The sequence below is a fragment of the Meleagris gallopavo genome, chromosome 22, assembly GCF_905368555.1.
Source record: "Meleagris gallopavo chromosome 22, MGAL_WU_HG_1.1, whole genome shotgun sequence".
Lineage (NCBI taxonomy): Eukaryota > Metazoa > Chordata > Aves > Galliformes > Phasianidae > Meleagris > Meleagris gallopavo.
Genome location: NC_139425.1, coordinates 9,740,674 through 9,753,482, shown reverse-complemented (window position 1 = coordinate 9,753,482; position 12,809 = coordinate 9,740,674).

Sequence of the window (12,809 nt, the reverse complement as noted above, 5' to 3'; positions counted from 1 at the left end):
GTGAAGGGAGAGTGCAAAAAAACCCCGGAGAATAAAACTCCCTCTTCCCACCCAGCTGCCCCGCACCGCCCCCGTGAGCTGCTCCTCCTCGTCCTGCTGCTGGTCGGGTGCTCCTTCCGTCCCAGCACACTGCACCTCTTCCCATCACAGCTGCCTCGCAGGGTCCCAGGGCTGCCAGTGCACCAGGGGGTGAGCGATGGTGCTCATGCACAAAGCATTTGGCCAGCTGCATCCCACCGACCTCCTCTGGTGCTGCTCTCGAAGGGGTTGGCTGCGTTAGCAAACAGTTTTTCATCTCCAGAAATATTCCCCCTCTGAGCCCTGCTCGCTGGCTCTGAGCTCAGCCCAGGGTCCTGCTGGCAGCAGCACAGCCCCCAGAGCAGCATTTGGGTTCAGTGGCCACAGTGGGGATCCCCAGGGCTCTTCTGGCTCCTAATCCCATCCCCTCCATGGGAAGCCTGGGGGCCGTTTCAGTTTCCAGTCCCCATTCTTCCCAGAGGCCATTTTGGTTCCCAATCCCTATTTCCTCCATAGGAAGCCCAGGCAGACTAGTGCCTGCACGCAGATTCTGGCTGCATTCTGCATTCTCCCTGCTTTGCCAGGTGCCGATTTGGGGCATCTCCCTTTTGCCAAGCAGCGCTTTGGGATGGCTTGCAAGCAGCGTGCTCTTCCATTGGAGTTTTTCTTTTGCAACTCTTGGCTCAGCTTTGCCTCTTTGCACACTGGTGCTTGCAGCGTGCTTCTGTCTGATGCCAGCAGCACCATGCACGAAGGATGCAGTGAATTTGGATGTCTGCAGCATCTCAAACCTCCAGCAGCCCCTTTGGCAATGAGGAAATCCACTCCTGCCAGCCATGAGACCCAGTCCCCTGGTGATGTGCCCATGTCGGCATCACTCTGATCACAGCTTGCTTCTCAAGCTAAATCCTATTTGCTGCAGTACCTCAAACTACTCTGTGTTTAAGAGAGATTCATCTCAAGTATATCCTTCTGCTTGCAAAGATTTTGTTTCCCTTGGAACCCAAACAAATTGCAGGTCTGTCTCTGAGCCCTTTGTTCCATGCAAACGATATAAATAGTGCATGCGATGGAGCTGCGCTTGGAAAGCACGGAGCAACAGTGAAAATATATATATAACTGTGAAGGGTTGGGGAGTGTGGTTTTGGGTTTAGCCCGGCAATTGGTGGCTCGCCTAACAATTTAGGCCACGTTTGAGGTTTATCTAGGTTAAATACGGTACGCCACATTTCGCTGCTGTTTGCGCAGAGCTCCGGGCATGGCTGGAAAATGTGGGGCAATGAATGAGGAGGACCAAGGCAAAATGTCCAAAAAATGTTATTAAGTAAATAAGAAGCCTTTTTTCACAATATTTGAATCATTAAATTGCTTGTCAGGAGGTGTGATGTGGCTGCCCATCAAACTGGTTCTACCAGAGGCAATTCAGAGGCTGTTGGTGCTGTCCAGCATCCCCAGGTCATACATAGAGAGGCAGCTCTCCCATTGCTATGGGTCCTATGGGACCATGCAGAGTGACAATGTGACCCAGTTTCAGCCATTGGATGGGAAATCTGGTGGGGACGGGGATGGGATAAAAATGGGGACAGGCGGGGAGACAAGCACTGCTCCTGCAAAGCTGGGATCACAGGGGCTGAGGACAATCACAGCAGCAGAGTGGCAGTGCTGGAGACATCCTCATTTTCCTTCCTGTGGATGCAGTCATTCCACTCACCTCCAAAAATGCCCACGGCTGCTTTCTGAGCCTAACCTACTTGCTGTCATTGCTGCTCTGAGCACTGCATCGATGGCTCTCAGCACAAAGCAGCCCCACAAAAATCCCTCCAGCACCCGACCCTTCCCAGTTCAAGCAGCCTCAGTGCCTCTGCTCTGCATTCCCACTGCACAGCTGCAACTGTGCTTCATCTTTCCTTCCCCCAGTAAAGCAGTGCCGGAGCAGAGGAAAGAAGGAACATTTCCATGGGGAAGGAGCAGGGCTGGGCAGAGCGGGTGGCTGCAATAGGGCTGTCAGCCCCCTGTGCCATCCCACCCCAACCCAAGCTGGGGAGCAGCCCCCGCTGAGTGCTCCCAGTTGGCTCTCAGAGCCATTCACACCTCCCCTTGCTCTTTCCCAGCCTGGCAGTGTGTCACCTCCGCGGGGGCAGGTGCCCATCTGTCGCCAGTTGCAGTTTTTAAACGTTTCTCCCCCTCCCACTCCCTCCTCTGCCCAGCCCTGCTGACCCCAGGAGGCACCGTGCAGCACAGGGGAGGATGGAGCCATGCTGCTGTTGGATCCTGCCAACCTGCAGCAAGGGCAAATGCAATGGGAGTTCATTGCACATCCTTGCACATGTCTGTGTGTGTGTGTGCACGCTCAGGGTTGCAGCTGGCCCCAATAAAGGCAGGGGGAAGGCGTGCTGCCTGCTCTCTGCTTGGGATTACAGGGGGTATAGCCTGCATCCGTGCAGATGCGAGCTTGTTTACTTGTACCAGATAGTTTGATGACTTTATCTGATCACAGGTTTTCCTGAGGAAGGAAGGGTGAGTCTGAGTCACTTGAAAATGAGGGCCCTGCACCATCGGGTAGGGCTGGTGGGGCTGGGGTTGTGTGTGGGGGGAGATGTACCCGGCTGCTGTGCCCCCACTGTGCTCACACTGCATGGCCACGGGATGCTGTGGTTCTTCACGGACACCATGGATGGAAATCCAAAGAGAACCCCTGGGGTGGGGCAGAACCAAGATGGGACGGCTGTGGGATGGATGGATGAATGATTTTTCCATGAAATGCCCCCCAAGCATTCACACTTGCATTTGATGGGAACTGAGAGCTTTCGAGCACACTGAGCAGAGCAGCAGAGCCGGCAATCTGCTGAGCACACAATGAGTGGCCTCTGGGGTCCAGAATTACTGGGACAGAGAAGGGGCTGTTCCCTGTGTGCTTTATTTATGGGAATCAGGGCAGTGAAGTTCCCCCAGCACGCAGAATTGGGCCCAGCGCTGCCCAGCGCCGTGACCTTGAGAGGTGGCTCTGCGTGGGGCTGGGATGGGGAAGTGCCCCGTACTGCATCCTCATCCTGTGCCTGGCCGGGGTACAGCAGGGCTCCAGTGCAAATCCATGGGAAAGGAGCCATGGGAACCCCACCAAAAATCACCAGACTCTGAGCAAATGCTGGGCAGCCTCATCCCGACCACTGTATGCACACAGCATGGAGGGGATGTTTCCCTTTTGCACCAAACTGCATCCTCCAGGCTTGGGGACCTTCAGCTGTTGGAGACCCCAAAGCAGGAACCAACAGCGAGGCTTTTTTTTTTTTTTTTTAACCTGCCTTTTTTTAGCCATTTCCTGAAGCAGCTGCCAGGTCACTGCATCCCTTTCCCACAGCCACCAGGGCTGAGGAGCCACCGGGAGAACTGGGGAAGGACAACAGGATCTATCGGAAGGGCATTAGGATTTCATGGAAGGGTGCTAAAATTGAGTGGAAGGGCATTAGGATTTCATGGAAAGACCTTGGGATCTACTGGAAGGGCATTAGGATTTCATGGAAGGATGGTGGCATCCATTGGAAAGACCTGCAGCCATGGGTGGCACAGCTGCCCTTTTGGGAAAGCTCAGGGCAAAACTGTGGAGCTCAAGGGAAGGTGTGCTGTCCCACACCAATCAGGACACGGCCCAGCAGGGTTCCTCCCCTTGTGGGAGCGGGTGATGGCTGAACTCGGGGAAAGCAGCATCATTTCCTCCCCACCAGAACAGCAGGGAGGGACAAAGCGGTGCTCTGCCAGGCAAACTCTGCCTTCCCACGGGTGCAGCAGGAAGACAGCCCCTTTGGTGCCCTTCTCGTGGCCACCCTTCCCAGCTCCCCTCCCACCTTCTGGTCTCAGCACATCACCTCTCTCTCGGCTCCCACCCCAGCTGCTCTCCCATCCTCTCACCGCAGCGCTGCTGGGAGGGGGGGCTGCGTGGGAAACAAGGGCAGCAGCCAGGAGGCGTTTCCCGAAAATGTGGGGCTGGGAGGGGTCGAGGCCAAGGGGCAGCGTGCCCTGGGCCAGCAGGAAATCCTCCCCACGCACGAGGCAGCCGGCACCCAACGCCGCCTTGTTGGGTTTGGCTCTTTGTTACCCACTGCTGGGATGGGGCTGCACAGCCCATCAAGGACATCCAACGCAGCTGCTGCCAGCAGAGCCAAACAAAAGCTCCAACTGCTTCCTGCAGCTCCTGCATGGAGGACAGACCCACAGCACCACCATGGCCCTGGCCTCCGGGGCCTGGGAACCTCCAGGGTTCAAGGATCTCCACAACTAGGGGACCTCCATGGCTTGAGGATGGTTTGAGGTCCCCCCCATGGCCTGGGGACCTCCACGACTCGGAGACTTCCATGGCTTGGGGACCTCCAGGGCTTGGTACTTACGTGGTTCCATTGTTACCTAGCACTTAAATGGGGAAATTGTCAAATTTCCCAGGCTGGGGACCTCCATGGCTTGGGGACTTCCATGGCCTGGGGATCTCTGTGACTTGGGGAGCTTTGTGGCTTGGAGATCTCCACAACTTGGGGACTTCCATGGTTCAGGGACCTTCATGGCTTAGGTGCCTCCATCCCACCATGAGTTGCTTCCCAGCTGGGCAGCAGGAGGTTCCATGCAGGTGTGCCACAGTCACAGCATCTCTGGAGGCAGGAGGAAGAGCCAGTTTCCATCTAAAGCCATCGCATCACAACCTGATGATGCCCTGTGTGTACAGCACAAGGCTGTTTACTGCTTCCTAAAGAAAAGAAGCATCTGAAGTCTCACGAAAGGCCAAGAATAAATTAATTTATTTAATTAAAGGAGCCTTGTTACAGTACAGCAATTATTTACCGAAAGGGGGGATTTGCCAAGTACAATAAACCTGGAGCAATTTTATCCCATCTTCACTCCCTGGCAGATGCTGTAATTAACCACTCGTTATTTGCAGGGATGACAGCTCTGTTTGTTAGGAGCTGAGCAGGACTCAGAACATTTTCCCCACTCCCTAGTGTGGGGTTTTTGCCTTAACAGTCCTGTTACATGAGCTCGGAGATACTAGCCCTATAAGAAGACTGAATGAGCAATAGTGCAGATGCTTAAAGCAGAGGTTGGTGGGTGTGGGTCTCCTGGCAGCATCCAGGAGCCACGTGTCACCCCATGGGAACTTCTCCTTCCCCACCACCTCCCCTGGGCTCGGAAGGTTTTACACTGGAGATCCATGTTGCAGTGGGATCAATAACACAGATGAGGCTCAGCTCCTGCACAGAGCTTCACATCTTCAGAGCCCTTTACCAGCATAAACTCATTAACAGAGAGGAATCTAATTCCTAGTCGCATAGGTCCCTGGGATGCAGATCTTGTGGGCAATGGACCGGAACGTATTGTAATAAGAAATAGCTGCTGCTGCTGGGCCAGGGGCTCTCCATGTGTGTGAGAGCACAGCAAAGCAGATGGGGAAGGAAGGGCTGATCTGACCCCGGGTCTAGGTGGTAAGGGTTGGACTCAGCCCCACAGCTTTGTGCTGGGGCCATCACTTCAGGGCAGACTCCAGCACAGCCCATTCTGCAGAACAGGAGAGGCTCAGGGATGGGCTTCAATACGGGCGTCCCCGGGGTGAGAAGCCCTGGCCCCATGCCCACAGCTGGGTGGGGACCCACAGCTCCTATTTCTGGTGTTCTCCATGGGAGGTGCCCCGGGTCCAGCCTGCGAGAGGACGGAACGCCCTGACCTGATCCCCCATGTCCCCAAGGTCCCATCTCTGGGATGTGCCGCACACACCCGTGCCCAGGGGATGGCTGTGCTGGGCACAGGAGTGCAGGGATGTCTCACACCTTTCTCCTTCCCCATCCCTCCTCCTCACACTTAGTACTGTCCCCATTCTTGTTTCTATCCTTGTTTCCATTCCTGTCTGCATTCCTGTCTCCATCCCCATTCTTACCACTATCCGCATCCCCATTCCCATCCCCATCTCATTCCATCTCATCCCATCCCCATCCCCATCCCCATCCCCATCCCCATCCCCATCCCCATCCCCATCCCCATCCCCATCCCATCCCATCCCTATCCTGTCCCCACAAGCCAGCCCTGCCTCCAGCCCTGCTGCCCTCACTGAGCCCCCACTGCAGCCAGGCCCCCGGAGGCTCCTCCATCTGCGGGGGCACGCAGGGATGCGGAGGCCGCGCTCATCCGGGGTTACCTTGGAAACAGCGCCTGAGCCACTCGTCCCTGTCACCACGCAGAGACCTGTGCTGCGGCCATGCGAGGCGCACTGAGCTCGGCACCATGCCTGGGTGGGGACAGCAGATGTGCCCCCTGTGTGCCAGCGCTGCTGTGTTTCGAACTTGGGGATGGGGTGAGGCTGCTGGGGAGCACGTCCCATGTCCCTCTGTCCCCGTGTCCCCGTGTCCCCATGTCCCCACGTCTCCATGTCCCCACTGTTCTGTGGCAGTGTTGTGCAGCAGCTCTGGGGGCTGCGTCCTCCCCCGGGGACATCACTGAGGGGATGCATTCCTGAAGGACACGGGGACGCTGACTGCCATAAATCACTGCCAGCACCTCCCGGCCCCGCGGATGTCCCCATGCCAGGACCCTCTCTGCATGCAGGGACGCCGGGTGTGAGGCTGTCACTCATGAGATGAGGGTTCGCTGCCAAGTGCTTTGCCTTGGAGAAAGCCAGCAAATATTTTTGGGGGGGCACAGGCAGTGGGGCTGGCAGTAGAGTTCAGGCAGAGGACAGGAGCGGGACAGAGAGCCAAGGAGCTTTGAACAGTGGCTACAGGCTTCAATTTAAAGATCGTGCCTTAAATAGAGGCTCTGCGGGCAGGCTGGGGCTGGGGGGGCACAGGGCTGGGGGGTGCAGGGACGGAGCGGGGCTGGAGAGCAGCTGGGAGGAAGGAAGAAGAGGCTAAAATAAGCAGGTGGGTGGGCAGGGAGGAAATCATCGCTGGGCCGATAACACGGGGACTGGGGAAGGGGGAAAGTCTGTGACAAAACGTCCCCAGGAAATAGGAACAAACCCCCCCCCGATGGCACAGAGAGGTCACCGGGGGCGGCTGGGGTCAGTGGGGTGTGACACCAAGGGAGGGATGCGAGGCGCTGGGTGTCCCAAGGGAAGGTACAGGGGGTGGCATGGGGACATCGGCGGGGGTGGGTTGGGGGACCGTGGGGGAGCACAGTGAGGTTGGGGTCACTGAGAGCATCTTCTGGGAACCAGCTGCAGTGATTTATGGAGCGGGCTGCTGTGATTCACACAGTGCTCGGCCTCTGAGTAGGGGTCATGGACAAGCCCAAGGAGCTGCCCGGTGAGGAAGGCCGTGGGCTGAGGGGGTCCATAAGCGTCCCCATCTCCTCCTGTATAAAGTAAGGCTGGAGATGCTCATCCCGCCGGGTGGGGGGTGTGTGCTGGGTGGGTGCCCAGACTGGGGCAGGAAACGGCTGAGGGCTGGACAGCAGGACACGGGGCAGCACGGCTCTGCCCTGGGAGTTTCCATATTAACCACACTCTGTTTGCATCGAAGCATTTTCCCCTCTGCGGGGCCGCTGCAGCCGGGGGGTTATTTCCTGCCCTTTTCACTCTCCCCCCACTGCCCGCCCCCCACCCAGCCCGTCTGCTTCCTCTCTTACGCCCCGGGGGCTTTCCATACTGCCAGAAAATAAATCTCATGCTATTTATAACAGAGGGGAAAACGCGAAGGTCTCCTCCGGCCCTCTCCACAGTGGTGATAAGCGCAGCCGGGCACCCCCGGAGAGATGAAGGAGGGAGAGGAATTTGCAGGGAAGGATGTGGGAGGGCAGCGCGTCCCAGCCCTGCTTTCATCTCCCAGCCATGAGGCTGGGGCCGGGGGAAGGCAGAGGGGAGGGAGCAGCGGTATGGGGGACTCCAGTCTCACCCTATGTGAGCACAGCAGGGGCACGGAGGGTTTCCTGGGATCAGGGCTGGCAGCTGCTGGTTGTAACCCCCATAAGGGATTTAGGGACTGTGAGCGGGATCAGCTGGATAATGCCTGGCTGGGGCTGGATAATGTCCAGGGAGAGTCATCCCCCCTCCGTGGCCATGGCCCCACCCCATGTCCACATCCCATGACCCCAATCCATGTCCCCCAGAGCTGGCCCACAGTGCAGGTGAAGGCACGTGCCGTGAGCACACGTTCCATGCACACGCTCTCAGGGATGCTCAGAGATGCACCAAGTGCCAGTGTCCCTCTGCGTGCCCCACGTGGGGCTGGAAGGTGTCTGGGGCTGTGCCCATCCCATTTCTGTTACGGGATGGAAGCAAAATGCCTGCTGCAGATCCTGAGCTGGTTTTTAGGGAAGAAGCTGAGATTTACCCTTTGCAATGGTCCTGCTGAAATGCTGTCAATGCTGCAGCTCCTGTCCACTGCACCCTGCCCAGGACTGCTGCTGCTGCAGGAGGAGGAGGAGGAGGAGGAGGAGGAGGAGATCTCACTCCGAGCAGACCTTGTTCAGAGCGCAGCGCTGCCATGGCGAGCGGAAACGTGGGAAGAAAACACGGAGAGAAAGAAAAGCGGCTCCCAGACCCGAGGGGAGGGGAGCATTGAGGAGAGAGCAGGAGGGGGAACGCCAGACCCTGCAGTCAGTGCTGTGCTGGGGACATGGCAGGGGAAGGGACAATGGCACATCGGGACACGGGGACACGGGGACATCAGGACACCGGATCTTGCCCTCGGTGCCACTTCCCTGCGGCACTGGAAGGAGCCGTGCAGCTCACCCGTAGGGGAGCAGTGGAAATGGGGACGAGTGCTGCTGGGAGGGGTTTTGGCACAGGATCCAGCAACGCTCGCCCAAAGGACAAACTGGGCTCCAGATGTCACCCATGTCCCACCGGGCCAACATCCCTGCGGCTCTCTGTGCACCCTGTATCTCCATGTCCCCGTGTCCCCACGTCCCCGTGTCCCCACGTCCCTGTTTCCCCACGTCCCCCTGTCCCCGTGTCCCCGCATACCCCGAGTGCTGACTTCCTGCCTCCGGAGGCTGAGCCGCCACCTCCGCCGCCCCCTGGCCGTGGGAGCGATCCCGGACACCGGTCCCAGGGAGCCAGGAGCGCGGCCCCACGGGGCACAGGGATGCGGGGGGAGCACCACATCCCCTGTGCATCCCAACAAACTGCGGTCAGGGCTGTGTCTATGCCCCAGCCCCATTCCCAAGGTTTTTCCCAGCTCCCAGCTGGGGACACAGACGCTTTTCCTTTGGATTTTATCTTGCACCACCCTCTCATGGTGGCACCAAGGACTCTAAAGCCAATTGTCCCCTCTGCCTGGGTCCCCTTGAGCGTTGCTGTTGGGAACACCGCTATTTTTAATCCCATGAAGCAATCCTGAAGGACAGAGGCTATTTTTGCTGCCTGGGGCTCATCCCTTCCTTCCAACCTCACCCGGCACTCTGCAGGGTCAGGCACCATGGGATCGGGGTCAGGGACCATCCAGCCTTACACCGTGGGGCTGGGGGCTGCTGGTGGGCAGCGCTAGCACTCTGCGCTCCCTATACCACGGCCAAACCCATATCCCAGGCACGGGGCCATGGCCAAACCCCACAGCCATAACCGGTTCTGAATTGGGGCCATGCTCCTTTGGGTGGGTTTTCCAGGATGGAAGGATGGAGGTGGTGGAGGTGATGGGGCCGCCTTTCTCATGGGTGTTGCGGGGCCAGGAGGACATGGGAGCAGCAGGGCAGAGAGGGACACAGGTGTGGGGCACGGCCTGGAGGGAAGGGTGGGATGCGGGGGGCACATCTGGCAGCGGGGGGGCAGGAAGCCCGCTCGGCAGCCTTGGGGTCCCGGGGGGCTGCAGTGCTGCCAGATGTTGTGCAGCTGTCTGCAGCACTTCCTCCCACCCCACGCCCTCCAGGAAGGCTCCCCCGGCCCCACGCCACTCCCCTGCCCCCTTTCTTCTCCTGCCAAGCCACATTCTGGGGGTTGTGTCCTGCTGCTGGGGGCACACAGCTCACCCCATGACTGGGCAGGGAGCGGGGAGCGGCTGGAGGGGCTCTGGGCACATTTTGTCACTCTTTTTTCTCTTGGAAAACCACATAAAACCAAAATGCACCCATTCTGCATTTTGCATCAATCCTGCATTCTGCGTTTTCCATCACCACTCCCTCCCCTCTCGTGGGGTAATGTCACCAAACCCCTGGGTACTCATCCCCACAACCCTGGGGGAGATGCCCGGGGCTGCCAGCTCACACCACGACACAGATAGGATCTGAGGGATTAGAGCAGCTTAGGGAGCAGAGGGTTTGCAGGCAGCAGATGGTACCGGATGGGTCCCAGGGTGAGGTGAGCGGGATGGGACACAGCCCTGGGCAGAGCAGGGGAAATCAGGCAGAAGAGAGGAGGAGTGGATTTCCAGCCTATGTCCCAGTGGGATGCTGCAGGGCTGGCCATGATGCCTCGCACTACAAGGTCCTGGGCATGCAGTGCAACCATGGGAGTACATTCCATCCTTCAGGTGCCCACTGCCCCATGGCAGTGCATGGTGCCAACAGTGAGCAGAGCCCTGTGGGTGTACAAGGACTGTGGAACAAGGGACTGTGGGGACTCCAGGGCTGACTCTGTAGAGCTGGAGAGGGACAATCCCCACTGCAGTGTTGCCCCAAATGCTGTCAGGGGAATTCCCAGTGCTGGGGGTGGAGAGGAGTGGTGTGAAGTAGTTGAAAGTGTGACGTGGTGGGGAAAAGGGAGAAAAGGGAGAAAACCCACAGTGGGGACATGGTGCTCAGGCAATCCCCATGCAGCCCCAGGGCTGTTTCGGGGCTGAGGGCAGCCACATGAGCCATGATAAGGGGACAGAAATTAAGGCTCTGTTTCCAAGAGGACGTGTGAAACTAGCCCCAGAAGAAAAGAGAGAAGCTAAAACCTGTTTCCAGCCCTGTCCTGTGCTCCTGTTATGGGGTCCTGGGACAGGGAGAAGCTCGAGGTTCAGAAGCAAGGGGGATCCGATGGGACAGCCTGGCTGCTAGCTGGGGGTTCCCAACACAGCAGGAAAAATCGGGATCCAGCTGTGCCTGCATCCCCCCCACCCCACCCCTTCCCCAGTGATGTTTCAGAAAGAGGAAGTGTCACCTCTGGCATCCCCCTGCTGTGGCCCCGGGGGTTATTTCGGGTGCTGAGAAAAGAGGAAGGCAGCACACGAAGCCCTGCAGCGTGCAAGGGACAGTGGTTGGTTTGGGAAAGAGGAATGTCACCATCACTGCCAGCCCATGGCCCCAGTGCTGCCAAAAATGGGCTGAAGGAAGCAGATTCCTCCCACCTGAAGCACTCTGGGGCTTTTTTAGGTGCACGGGTGATGCACCCATGTAAATGCCAGCCTGGTATGGGAGATAGCAAGCAACTTAGAAGGACTGTGGCCAAAAAGGAGGCCAAGTGGGACAGATTGCCAGGGAGCTGCAGTGGGGACATGGGGACAGCATGGTAGCACCTGCTCTGCTCCTGGTGTGTAGGTGGATGGAGGAGTGGGAGAACACATGGATGGATGGGTAGATTGACACAGGGACAGTTGGATGGGTGGGTGGAAGGACTAGCAGTTGGATTAACGGATGGATGGAAGGATGGATGGATGGGGATGTGGCTATGGGGAGAGCAGGTGGGGCCAAGAGCTGTCACTGCAGCATCAGGGTGGCCTCCTGCAGAGCAGTGAGCTCCAGCAGTACCTTGTGCCTAGGAAGCAGAAGCAAAATGTGACAGGGGCCCATCAACCTGTGCAGGCTCGTTCCCTGCAGGGCTAATAGCCACCAGCTTAACAAGCGCAAGCCAGGACTGCTCCACTGGGCCCTTTCCAGCTGCAGGGAGGAGCGACAGCTAGAGCTTTGCAGTGGGCAGTGAAATCTAGGTCAGGGCTTTCTCTAAAAGGGGCACAGAGCCCAGCTTGTGTCAGCTTCCAAGTGAAGCAGCAGAGCTGCAGCGCCTGCCTGAGCACAAAACAGCCCGGAAACGTCCGTGCCCTCCTGGGGTATCCAGGATTGGGGCAAACAGGAATGGCGAGAGCCTTGGGACACAGTTCCCTTTGCAGGGCTGAACACAGCTTCTGGCTTTGCTGGGAAACAGCCGTGTTTTGTGACTTGTGCACTGTGGGCAATGTGCTGCCAGGGGACGTGTCCTTGCTGTGACACAGAGAGGTGCCCAGGCACAGGGATGATGCTGCTTGCCCCCCGAACATGACATCCCTGCAGCCATCACAGCCATCCACATCCCTCCCCACTGCCTCTGTGTGGGAGCCAAAGCAGCTCAGAGGGGGCATCAGTGATGGGAACTGACTCCAGGCTGACATTTCAAAAGAAAACCCCCAAGAGAGTGAAAATCCCAGCAGCAAAAGGAGAACTGGGGGCAGCATGGAGGGCATAAGCTGTGGCTGAAACCTCAGGAAAGCTCTGCTGGCAGCTTGGGGATGACAGCAGCAAGAGCCAGCCTCAGCCCCTGTTACAGGGAGGAATCCAGCATGCTGCTGCTGCCCCAAATTCCTGCCCTGCCCCACATCCTGGCCCTCACAGAGCCACAGTCGCTTTGAACAGCAGCAGTGATCCTGGAATAAGGAGGTTTTTTCCCACTCCAAACGCAGGGTTGCTCTCTGTTTCCCCACCCCAATACACATGCAGGGCTTGGGATGGAGACTCGAATTGGCACCGGAATATGTTTAATTAAAATCCAGCGCTTGAAGGTACAGCAAAATTAGCAGTGGGAGCAGCGGGTGCTGGGAGGGCAATGTGGTGCTTCCCGTGGAGGCACACCCTGATGCTGGCAGCAGCAGGGCTGGAGCTGAATTGGGTTTTTGTTCCTGGCAGAGCTGTTGCAGCTCTCCCTGTGA